We start from the raw sequence: 13765 nt of genomic DNA on the forward strand, positions 1-13765 counted from the left end.
AGCAAGGTCATGCCCACTCCCCACCTTTTGTACCTTCCCTTCCCCTTGCTGTACCCCAATGCCCATGATCCTTCCCTACTTTTGTATTTAAACAACCTTGTATCTTACTTTATCTGAAGATTTAGTAAATAAAAGTACTTACAGTTTACAAGTTTCTCTTCTCCTGTCATGATATTGCATAATTTGTTTAAAAATTATGTGAAAGCTTGCATATATATATATATATACAGATAATGTATAAACAAAATAGTCAGAGAAACCTTCAACCTATTAAGGTCAATGAAAGTGGCATTTGACTACTTGGATGAAGAAATTATTAAAAAAAATACTAGTTACATTGATTACACCAAAACTGGAACACACAGCAACACTATAGACACCCAGTACTAAAAAGAATATAAGGAAATTAGAAAGCATACAGAGAGCAATGACAAGGTTGGCACCAGCTCTTTCCAAATTAACATATGAACAAAGATTAGCCAAATTGCAACTACCAACACTGGAGCAGAGAAGAGAAAGAGATGATCTGCTATCTATAGAATCATGAAAGGAATGGAAATCCTTGATAGGAATGATTTACTAAAAAATGACAATGGAAAAACAAGAGGTCATGAAAAGAAACTCAAAAAGGATAACTATAGAAGATATCTGAAAAAAGCTTCCCACACAGAATACTGGATATATGGAATAACTTAGATAAAGAAACAATGTGTGTAAATACTATTCAAGATTTTAAGAAAAACCTTGATGCTGAAAGATACAAAGACAGGTCCCCATGAGCATAGCTCCCTTCCTGTGTAATACAACTAGGTAAATACATACATATTCCTTCTTCTCCCAATTTCTATGATCCTATTCTTTTTTTGCTTTTTCCAAATTCCATTATACTACACTTTTTGATAGTGAACTCCATCTCCCACTTCCTACTCCATTCCCATACTTTATTGAGATCACTCTGTAGTGACTTACAATCTTCTTCAGTGTTCACTTTTTTTAACAGTTTTGCGTCATCTGCAAAGAAGCTCATGTAACTTTCAGTTTCTTTACCCATGTTATTAATATATATATATATAGCAAACACTATTGGGGCCAAAACTGTTCCTTGGGGAACACCGCTTATTACTTCATCCCAGTTAGAGTGTTTGTCTCTTATCACTACTCTCATTTTTCTTTCTTGCAAAAAGTCTTGAATCCATTTAAGCAGTTTACCCTGTATTCCTCCTTCAGTTTCTAATTTCATAAGTAACTTCTTATGTGGTACTTTGTCAAAAACTTTTTTTAGGTCTAGAAATGCACAATCAGCCCATCCATCTCTTTCTTGAATTATATCTATTAGCCTTGAATACAAACATATTAAATTGGTGATGCATGATTGTCCTTGTCTGAATCCAAACTGCCTTGGATTTAGTACATTGTTTTTTTTTGTGTGTGTGTATATATATATACTAACAACCACAATGCACTTTAATTCTAAGCCATCAACATTGGGAGACCCAATGGAGGCTGACATGAAGAAATTGAAATGCAGTACTGCCAAGGACTCGAACCCAGCAATCACATGACAAGTGCCATAGTAACTTACCAACTATGCTATCAAGAGAGATATAAATTGAGCACAACTTTTCTTATATATTTGTATCCTCAAGTTAAATACACATACATGAAATTTTATGTTCAACCCATCTCCACTATGATAGTACAATTGGAAGTATACAAATGTGGGAAAGTATTTGTACAATATTGAATAGGTCCCAGTGATTGGAGATACATTTTAACAACCACAATGCATTTTAATTCTAAGCCATCAACATCGGGAGACCCAATGGATACTGACATGCAGAAATTGAAATGTGGTGCTGCCAAGGACTTGAACCCAGCAATCACATGACAAGTGCTGTAGTAACTTACCAACTACGCTATCAAGAGAGATATAAGTTGAGTGCAACTTTTCTTATGTATTTGTATGCTCGAGTTACATACACACATGAAATTTTGCGTTCAACCCATCTCCACTATGATAGTACAATTGGAAGTATACAAATGCGGGAAAGTATTTGTACAACACAGAATGGGTCCCAGTGATTAGAGATACATTTTAACATCCACACTGCACTTTAATTCTAAACCATCAACATTGGGAGACCCAATGGATGCTGACATGCAGAAATTGAAATGTGGTACTACCAAGGACTCAAACCCAGCAATCACATGGCAAGTGCTGTAGTAACTTACCAACTATGCTATCAAGAGAGATATAAGTTGAACACAACTTTTCTTATATATTTGTATGCTCGAGTTACATACACATACATGAAATTTTGCGTTCAACCCATCTCCTCTATGATTGTACAATTGGAAGTATACGAATGCGGGAAAGTATTTGTACAACACTGAATGGGTCCCAGTGATTAGAGATACATTTTAACAACCACAATGCACTTTAATTCTAAACCATCAACATTGGGAGACCTAATGGAGGCCAACATGCAGAAATTTAATATTATATATATATGAATATATATATATGTGTGTGTGAGTATATGTATATATACATATATATATATATACATATATATGTATATATATATAAATATATATATATAAATGTATATATATAAATATATATATACATATATATAAAGGGGGAACAAGGAAGACCCTACTAACTAAAGACCGGTCTCTCTAACAAGTATGACAGCTAAAATTTGTGAAAGAATGGCCAAAATTAGATGGGTAAAACATTTGAGGAAAAAGAAAAAGAAAAAAAGTATTAAATCCAAAGCAATTTGGTTTAAGACAAGGAAGATCATGCATTTACCTAGTTGTATTTTATGGGAAAGGGAGCTATGCTTGTGGTGTCCCGTCTTCATATCTCGTTTTATCTAGACTGTTTTTAAATTTGTGTATCGTTTTTACACACACCACATTCTCATCTAACTTTTTCCAAATGTTGATTACCCTGTGGGGAAAGCTGTTCTTTTTCAGGTCTCTTCTATAACTTTCTTGATTTTCTTTCCGTGTCCTCGTGTATCTCTATCCCATTTTATTAGATCCTCTCTATCAATAGTTTCTATGCCTTTCATGATTCTATAGTTATCAAATCTCCTCTTTGCTCTAATGTCTGTAGCTCAAGTTTTGCTAGTCTCTCCTCATATGATAGTTTTGAGAGTGTTGGTGCCAATTTTGTAATTGTTCTTTGTATTCTTTTAAGTTTTGTTATACATTTTTTTGTACTTGGTGTCCACATTGTCGCTGCATATTCCAATATTGGTCTTATCAAAGTGATTAGTATTTTCTTCACCATTTCTTCATCCAGGTATGTACATGCAACTTTGAATGTTCTTATTAAATTATAAGTTTCTCCAAAAATCTTGTTTATATGTGTTTCAGGTGACATTTTATTCTCATTTTCTAAATTTTTATTCCTTCTCCCAATTTATATGATCCTACTATTCTTTTTTTGCCTTTTCCAAATTCCATTATACACTTCTTAGTATTGAATTCCATCTCCCATTTCCTACTCCATTCCCATACTTAAATGAGATCACTCTGTAGTGACTCACAATCTTCTTCAGTGTTCACTTTTTTCAACAGTTTTGCATCATCCACAATGAAGCTCATATAACTTTCAATTCCCTTATCCATGTCATTAATACATATAGCAAACATTATTGGGGCCAAAACTGTTCCTTGTGGAACACCGCTTATTACTTCATCCCAATTAGAGTGTATCTTATCACTACTCTCATTTTTCTTTCTTGCAAAAAGTCTTCCATCCATTTAAGCAGTTTGCCCTGTATTCCTCCTTCAGTTTCTAATTTCTTAAGCAACTTCTTATGTGGTACTTTGTCAAAAGCTTTTTTTAGGTCTAGAAATGCACAATCAGCCCATCCATCTCTTTCTTGTATTATATCTATTAGCCTTGAATAGAAACATATTAAATTGGTGACGCATGATCGTCCTTGTCTGAATCCAAATTGCCTTGGATTTTGCACGCCGTTTTTTTTTTTTTTCAACATTTTACCCATCTACTTTTGATAATTCTTTCACAAATTTTTGCTATTGTACTTGTTAGAGAGACTGGTCTATAGTTGGTAGGGTCTTCTTTATTTTCTCCTTTATATATAGGTACTATATTTGCTTTTTTCCAATCTTCTGGAACTTTTCCTTCTTTCAAGGATCTATTTATTATGCTATGTACTTTGTCTGCCAGTTCATTCCTGCATTCTTTCAAAATCCATTTTGCTATTTCATCTGGTCCATGCGATTTTCTAACATAAAGATTACTCAAGCATTTGATTATTTCATTCTTTGTTACTTCTATTTCTTTCATAGGGGGGACTTTCTCTTTCCATTCGATCTCTTCCTGTTGTATGTTCTCCTTTGTAAACACTGATTTAAAATGCTTCTTCATAATTTCTGCCATTTCTATTTCCTCTGTGTATTCAACTCCTTGTCTTAATTTCTCCAAATCTTGTTTGTTTTTCAGTTTGTTGTTTACAAATCTGTAGAAAAGTTTTGGTTGATCTTTACATTTTCTATGACATCTTTTTCATATTTTCTCTTTTCCTCTGTGCACGCTTGTACATATTCATTTCTATAACAAGTATATATTTTCCATTTTTCAGGTCTTTTGTAATTTCTTCCATTTGGTCCAAGCTTTGTCTCTTTTGTCTTTTAACTCCTTACAACTTTTGTTGTACCAGCACTTTACATATTCTTTTTCTTGTGTTTGTCTTGGGACATACTTTTCCACTCCTTTTTTTTTTAATAAATTTTTGTCAAAATATTCCATTTCTCTTCTACTGTTGTATCTTTGTGTATTCTTTCCCAGTTTTCATTTTGAAAGAATTCTCTTATTTTATCAAAACTTGTTTTTTCATACATCAATCTTCCTTTTGTATATTGTTCATTTCTTTTCATGTATTTTTTCTCATTTAGTTCTAGTTCTATCAATATGTGGTCACTTTTACTTATTGGTGCCTGGTATTCTATCTTTTCCACTATTTCAGGTTCTGATGTGATTATTAGGTCTAGTCTCGATGGTTCTTCTTCATTTCTATACCTAGTGTTCTCTTGAATCCATTGTCATTGTGTGGTCAGTAATCATCTCAAGTAGAACATTTCCCCATGAGTCTTCTCCACCCTTTACTGTCATCTCTTCCCAGCAGATTTCTTTGCAATTAAAGTCGCCCATCATAACTATTCTTCCTCCATCTTCCATTGTCTTGTTCAATGTTTTTCTTGTGTCTTCTAACATACTTTTATGTTCACTCTCTTCCCACGAAGCTGTTTTTGGAGGCACATAGTTTATTACAAACTTTCTGCTCTTCTTATCTCTGTCTTCTACTTCTATCATAATCATCTCTACTCTATTCTTTCCATATGTGACACTCTTCACATTTATATCCTTCTTAGTCAGGAACATAACTCCACCCCTTGTTTTATCTCTCTGTTTCTAATTATAATCATATGCATTGTGTCCTATGGTGTTGGGTGGTAGTGGACCTTTTAATTTTGTCTCTACAATTCCCATTATGTCCGGTTCTTTTTCCTTCAGATACTCATTCAGTTCATTCAGTCCTGTTATTAATCCATCTATATTTGTGTAGGACACTCTTAACTTTCTGTTATTTCCATTGTATTTTCGGTTTATTTTTTGTTTCTGTTATGGTCCATTTCCTCACTTTCATATTCACTACCTATTCTCCAGTAGAATTCTTGTTTTTCTGTCTCCGTTCTGGTCTCGTTTTTTTCTTTAGCTTCTTTCCTTTTAATTTTTTCTTCCTCTCTTTCCTCTTTATTCATTTCTCTTTTTATCCATACCTTTATATATTGTTCACTTGCTGCTAGTTTCCCTGTTTTTGCTAAGATATTCTCTGCTGTTGTTTTTGACCTGAATTTAATCTTAATTGGTCTGGTCTTATCTGTACTATATTTTCTGAGCCTAAATATCTCTTCAATTTGTTTCATTATTTCAGGTTCATCTTCCTGAACTAATTCTAGTAAACTGTTTACTTTTTCTTTCTCTTTAATTCTTGTGGTTCTATTTTGGTTAAATTTCTCTTCCATTCCTAATATAATTATACATTTCTTTTTGTCTGCTAAGTCTCTTACTATATTCTCCTTCTGTCTCATCACTTTAATAACTGAGTCTTCAGTTTGTTCTTTCATTTGTTGTTTAATTATATCAGTAAATGCAACTTTACTGTTTTCTTGGAATTTTTTTCCAGCCCTGTGCTTCCTTTGCTATGACCTCTTTATTGTCTTTATTATTCCTCTTTAATTCCTCATTATCTTCTTTAACTTCTTTTAACTGTCTTTTTAATTCTTCTATTTCTAAAGTTAAGTTTTTGTTCACTTTCTCTAGTTCTTCCAATTTTTCAACTCTTTGTGCAATTTTGGCTACCTTACCGAACTTATTTTCCCAATGCTCTGTCATCTTATCAAATTTCTCCTCTAGTCTTGCCAATCGGGGGAGGTTGGTATCCCCCCCACCCTCTTTAAATCCCTGGAAACTATTATCATCACCTTCCACTGCACTGCTCTTATCTATACTTCTAATCTTTACATTTTTGTTGATCCCGTCCTCACCAAAGTCATTGTCTTCAGTTCGCCTTTTGTTTACAAATCTCCTGGACCATGTCTCCCTCTTCCTCATTTCCCTCAATATCCCTTCCCTTCTCCTTCTCTATCACTCCCCCACTGTTCCACGAGCACTCCCCTTCCCTATAAATACAATAAGGCACTTCCTGGATGTTGAGATCCACGTAGATTTTCCTTTTTCCTCGGAACACTAATTCTCGCCATCCATTCGACGAAAGGGTGTGTGTGTGTGTCTATTTACCTACTTGTATTTTACGAGGAGAGCTATGCTCATGGTTTCCCGTCTTCATATCTCATTTATCTAGACTGTTTTTAAATTCATGTATTGTTTTTGCACACACTACTTTCTCATCTAACTTGTTCCAAATGTCTATTACCCTGTGGGGAGAGCTGTTCTTTTTTCGGTCTCTTCTATAACTGTCTTGATTTTCTTTCCGTGTCCTCTTGTATTTCTACTATCCCATTTTATTAGGTCCTCTCTATCAATAATTTCTATGCTTTTCATGATTCAATAGTTATCAAGTCTCCTCTCTCTCTTCTTTGCTCCAATGTCTGTTGCTCAAGTTTTGCTGTCTCTCTTCATATAATAGTTCTGAGAGGGTTGGTGCCAATTTCGTAATTGCTCTTTGTATTCTTTCAAGTTTTGTTATACTGTACATTTTTTTTTGTACTTGGTGACCATGTCATTGCTGCATATTCCAATCTTGGTCTTATCAAAATGACTAGTATTTTCTTCGCCATTTCTTCGTCAAGGTATGTAAATGCCACTTTTATTGTTACTAAATTATAAGTTTCTCCAAAAACCTTATGTTTATATGTTTCTCAGGGGACTTATTATTCATAATAATGACTCCCAGGTCCTTCTCATTTTTTTTTTTTTTTTTTTTTTATTTCTTCCTCTCCTAATTTATATGATCTCGCTATTCTTTTTTTGCTTCTTCCAAATTCCATTATACTACACTTCTTAATATTGAATTCCATCTCCCACTTCTTACTCCATTCCCATACTTTATTGAGATCACTCTGCATTCTACAGTGTTCACTTTTTCAACAATTTTGCATCATCCACAAAGAAGCTCATATAATTTTCAATTCCTTTATCTGTATCATTAATATATATATATAGCAATCATTAGTGGGGCCAGAACTGTTCCTTGTGGAACTCCACTTATCACTTCATCCCAATTAGAGTGTTTGTCTCTTATCACCACTCTCATTTTTCTTTCATGCAATAAGTCTTTCATCCACTTCAGCAGTTTGCCCTGTATTCCTTCTGCAGTTTCTAATTTCTTTAGCAATTTCTTATGTTTAGAAATGCACAATCAGCACATCCATCTCTTTCTTGTATTACATCTATTAGCCTTGAATAGAAACACATTAGTTTGTGACGCATGATCATCCTTGTCTAAAACCAAATTGCCTTGGATTTAGTATGTTGTTTTTTTCCAAATGCCTTACCCATCTAGATTTAATAATTCTTTCACAAATTTTAGCTGTCATACTTGTAAGAGAGACCGGTCTAGTTAGTAGGGTCTCCTTGTTTCCCCTTTTATATATTGGTTCTATATTTGCTCTTTTCCAATCTTCTGGAGCTTTTCCTTTTTTCAATGAACTGCTTATTAGAGTATGTATTTTGTCTGTTAGTTCATTCCTGCCATTTCATCTGGTCCATACGATTTTCTGACGTCGAGGTTACTCAGTGATTCATTATTTCCTTCCTTGTAACTTCTATCTCTTTCATGAGGGGGACTTTCCCCCACTCAATATCTCTAGGTTGTATGTTCTCCCTCGTAAACACAGATTTAAAATGCTTCTTCATATTTTCTGCCATTTCTATTTCCCCTCTGTATTTAACTCCTCCTTGTCGTAGTTTCTCTATTTCTTGTTTGTTTCTCAGTTTGTTGTTTACAAATCTGTAAAATAGTTTTGGTTGATCTTTACGTTTTTCTATGACATCTTTTCATATTTTCTCTTTTCTTCTCTGCACACTTGTACATATTCATTTATATGATTAATATATATTCTCCATTTTTCAGGTTTTTTGTCCTTTTTCTATTTTATCCAAGCTTTATCCCTTTTGTCTTTTAACTCCCTACATCTTTTATTGTACTAACACTTTACATATCCTTTTTCTTGTTTTTGTCTTGGAACATACTTTTCCACTCCTTTATATATTTTTGTCAAAATATTCTATTTCTCTTCTACTGTTGTTTCCTTTTTGTGTATCCTTACCCAGTCTGCTCTTTGAAAAAATTCTCTTATTTTATAAAAAAAAAAAAAAAAAAAAAAAAAAATCCATACATCAATCTTCCTTTCTATATTGTTCATTTTTTTCAATGTATTTTTCCTCATTTAGTTCCAGTTTAACCAATATATGGTCACTTTTACTTATTGGTGTCTTATTTTCAATCTTGTCCACTATTTCGGGTTCTGATGTGATTATTAGGTCCAATCTCGATGGTTCTTCCTCATTTCTATACCTAGCATTCTCTTGTATCCATTGCGTCATTGTATGTTCTATAATCATATCAAGTAGTACATTTCCCCATAGGTCTTCTCCCTCCTTTACTGTCATCTCTTCCCAGCAGATTTCTTTACAGTTAAAGTCACCCATTATAATTATTCTTCCTCCATCTTCCATTATCTTATTTAGTGTTATCCTTGTGTCTTTTAACATATTTCTGGGTTCTCTCTTTCCATGAAGCCATTTTAGGAGGCACATAATTTACCACAAACTTCCTGCTCTTCGTATCCCTGTCCTCCACTTCCATCATAATCATCTCTACTCTATTCTTTCCATATGTGACATTCCTCACATTTATATCCTTCTTAGGAACATTACTCCACCCCCTTGTTTTACCTGTTTCTAATCCAACAATTATATGCACCATGTCCTACACTGTTGGGTGGACCTTTCAATTTTGTCTTTACAATTCCCATTATGTTTGGTTCTTTTTCCTTCCCATAATCATTCAGTTCGTTCAAGCCTGTTATTAAGCCATCTATATTTGTGTAAGACACTTAATTTTCTGCTACTTCCATCATGTTTTCTGTTTCCCTTCCATTTTTCTCTGCTATGAACCATTTCCTCACTTTCATATCCACTACTCTCCAATAGAATTTCTCTTTGTCTGACTGTTCTTTTCTCGTTTTTTCCTTAGCTTCTAGTCTTTTTGTTTTCTCATCCTCTCCTCTTTATTTCTCTTTTTATCCATACCTGTTTATACTGATCACTTTCTGCTAGTTTCCCTGTTTTGCTAAGATATTCTCTGCTGTTGTTTGTGACCTGAATTTAACCTTAATTGGTCTGGTCTTATCTGTATTGTATTTCCCTATACTATATATTTCTTTGATTTCTTTCCCTGTTTCTTGTTCATCCTCTTGAACTACTTCTAATACCTTGTCCTTTTCTTTCTCTTTTACTCTTGTAGTCCTATTTGATTATGCTTCTCTTCCATCCCTAATGTAATTATACATTTCCTTTTGTCCACTAAGTCTCTATATTCTCCTTCTCTCTCATCACTTTAATAACTGTGTCCTTACTTTGTTCTTTCATCTGTTGTGTCACTATATCTCTAAATACAATTTTGTTGTTCTCTTGGACTTTTCTCCAACCCTTTGCTTCTTTTGCTATGGACTCTTTATTCTCTTTATTATTATTCTTTAATTCCTCATACTCATTTTTTATTTCTTTTAACTGTCTTTTTAATTCTTCTATTTCTGTAGTTAGGTTTTGATTCTCCTTTAGTTCTTCCAGTTTATCAACTCTTTGGGTAACTAGTGTTAATTGATTAAACCTAACCTCCCATGCTTCATTCATTTTTTTTTTTTAGTTTCTCCTCTAGATTTACTAGTCGGGGGAGGTTGTCACCTCCTCCCTCATTAAATTCATAAAAGCAGTTATCTTCTCTTTCCATTGAGCTGTGTGTTCTGCACTCCTTTTGTTTACACCCCTTCTGACATCTGGGGCCCATTTGTCCCCTTCTTTATTTCCTTCCATTTTTCTCAGCAATCCCTCTCTTTCTCCTTTTTCTTCACCTTCCCACTACACCACAATCTTTCCCCTTCCCTACTAATACAATAAAGGTATTCCCTTGGTGTTGAAATCAATGAAACTTGAATTTTTCCTGGAGTTCCAAACTTCACTGTCACTTCGACTGACGTGTGTGTGTGAAGACAGAAGATAGGGGTGGAGAATGGTTGTGTATGGATGATGCTGTGATGCATGGAAGGGAGTGGGTGGGGGATGGGGGTTAGGGAATATGAGTGAATGATATTTTGATGCAGCCCAAAGAGATTTCCCCCCATCTTCCCTTTATCTGCATGAAGGGATGGAAATGAGAGTTGATGATTAAATGAAGTGGCCTTACTGTGTTTTGTTGCATTGCTCCTGACTCAGGGCAGTAGGAATGTGGAGATGATCCATTATCCAGGAAGAGCCAAAAAATGAGGGAGGGATGGGTAGTGAATGGGAGTGGAATATGTGGGGATGAAATGGATGGGAGGAGTGCATTTATGCTTTTTGTCCTTTGTAAGGGGGAAAAACCATTGGTATATGTATATTCATTTTTATATATACATATACAATGTATAAATTACTTGGATATACATTTACTCTATACATATCTATTCTATATAAATTCTTCATACACTCATCTACTTTATATACATTATCTATCAAAGCAATAAGAATTGATGAGATAATTATATATAAATATATGTATATATATATACATATATATATATATATATATATTTACATAAGTGACTCTCAACCTCTGCCATGTCATTCCTCGAAACTTCTCTATCTCATCTTTCCACCTGTCTGGTCTCCCTCTTGCACACTTCCCATCTTGCAGCATCCACTCCGTAACATACTTGCTCTATCACTCATCAGTCATTCGTGATAACTTACCTGCCAAATTCCACTTTCTTTTACTGCCTCCACAATATCTTTCACTACACCCAACTCGCTCTCATCCAACTATCTCTTTTTCGGTCTCTCAGCATTACACCATTGATCTCCAATCTGTAAATAATTTGAGTGATATTATATCGCTTTGTCGTATTCCTTTCTTGATCTTAATATTCTCTGCTGTCTAAAATTCTCTGCATCTTTAGTCTGATTACAGCAGTACCCTTCACATGAATCTTTCCTACAACCCTTACAATCTATTTGTTTGCACCTTGCTTGCATAGTGAGCTTAGTATTGCTATTTGTTCTACTGAGTGAAATGCCTTCTCGTAATTTATAAAGCTAAACAAAGAGGTATATTGCATTCTTTCATTTTCTATTAGTTTGTTCATGCCTGCAAATGGTCTAGAATTGAATATCTGGTTCTATAGCCTGCTTCTCTTGGTTTCTATCTAGTGATTTATTTAATCTATTTCATAAAATCTTGGAGAATACTTTACATACATTTGATAACAAGCTAATCATTCAGTAGTTACTAAGGACTCTGTGATCTCCTTTTATATGAAGCAAAATAACTATGGTATTGCACCACGTTTTAGCAACACTTTCTCGATGTAAACATTGGGTGTACAACTGAGCTAATTTAATATCAACTTTTCCCCTGTATCTTTCAGAAGAACCTATTGATATACCATCTTCCCCTGACACTTTTCTTTGTTTCATACTTTCTAGAGCAAACTCTACTCCTTTGTAATTTCTGGTACACTAACATCTGTAGATGAATTTACCAACTCAATTATGATCTTTGACGAGTAAAGCTCTTGGTAAATTTTTCAACTCTTTTCAACATTTTGTCTCTGTAATTAACCTCTTCAATATGAGTCAAATACTCACATGCAGTGTTAGACTACCCTATGTACAATGATTTGACAATGCATCACAATGCACGTGCTATAAAGTAACAGCTGTAATACTCATTCTCTTTCACCCTAAATGTTGATAACCGCAGAAAATGCGATCAAGCCTGTTCAAAGAATACATGGGTAACTCATTTACAACTACAAAATAAATATAATCAGGACGCCAACATCCTCATATACCCACTCATGCCTCATCACACCGACGTCATCTTATGCTATGAGTTAATGATATCTCCATTTTCATTTAAAAAAAATATATATATATATATAATTTGCTGCCTGCCTCCCTAGAAATAGTCTGCACTTTACCCTGTAATAAATTTACCTTTCTGGATAGTTTATATATATATATACATATATACAGTGATCCCTTGTTTTTCGCAGTTAATGGGGACCAAAACCCCCCACTAAAGGTGAAAAATAGCAAAGTAGGATTTGCCTCCCCCCTAGTAATTTTCATGTATGCGTATGTGGGTACCAGAATGTTTAAAATATGTAAACAGTATTGATACTTTACATATTTGAGACAAAGATTACAAACGTACATGTATTTACTTAAATCATTACAGTCGAACCTCGAAAGCCTGGACCCCAAATACTCGGACCCTCGTATGACTGGTCGAAATGAACAAAGGGCGGACTTTTCAAGCAAAGTTCCGTATTTGTCCGGTAGGTGGCAACGACGGCCGTACACGTGTACTCAAATGGCCCAGTCAAGCCGCCACCAGGGCTGCCGTTTCGTAGAATTTTGTACCAAAATGTAGTAAAATAGCGGCATGTGGCAACTGCACCAGGACATGAGGAATTTTTTTCTACATATCAGCAGGCTGTTAAAAACATTCAAAAACTCAAACTTTTGTTTAAAAATCATAGAACTAGTTATCAAATAATAAATGGTACATCAAAATATGACTTTTATTGGTAATTGTGTGACTTATAAAATATTATACCCCAAAAGATACGTTTTTACTGTGTAGAAAAAAATTCTACACTAAAATTTCAGCTTTCTTTTAGCGATAATATTAAAATTTATATCTTACTGAATATGTTAGGGCATGGTGGCCTTATATACATTCAAGAATAAAAATACTAGAACCAACGTTTTGTCAAAGTTTGACAAGTATATCTTGTTATGAAAGTCTGCACACGCCCGAGAAAAATGTATGCCCCTGTATGGCAACACTCCCATTCTACACGGCAGTGTAGAAAACGTGGCAACCCTGGCCGCCACCACTGTCCCGCGTGCATACCTTCCGATATTTACAGTGTACGTAATAAAAAATACAGTACAGTACATTTACATGCCTGTATTACAGTTATTATT

The 13765-nt window shown here is 34.3% G+C and overlaps 1 protein-coding gene across 11 annotated transcripts in view; it reads right to left on the reverse strand.

Moving 5' to 3' along the window:
• The window catches only part of LOC143027184 (popeye domain-containing protein 3-like), a 404351-nt gene that overhangs the window by 58225 nt on the left and 332361 nt on the right, over window positions 1-13765 (reverse strand). The window contains exon 10 of one of the 11 annotated variants that reach the window (XR_012966579.1): window positions 11522-11635. The exons of the other annotated variants lie outside the window; for them this stretch is intronic. The gene's annotated coding sequence lies outside the window, so the exon portion shown is untranslated. The remainder of the gene's footprint in view (window positions 1-11521; window positions 11636-13765) is intronic. 11 annotated transcript variants of the gene reach the window in all.

This window comes from Oratosquilla oratoria, chromosome 7 (assembly GCF_046742065.1).
Source record: "Oratosquilla oratoria isolate Oo_2021 chromosome 7, ASM4674206v1, whole genome shotgun sequence".
NCBI classification, from domain to species: Eukaryota; Metazoa; Arthropoda; class Malacostraca; order Stomatopoda; family Squillidae; genus Oratosquilla; species Oratosquilla oratoria.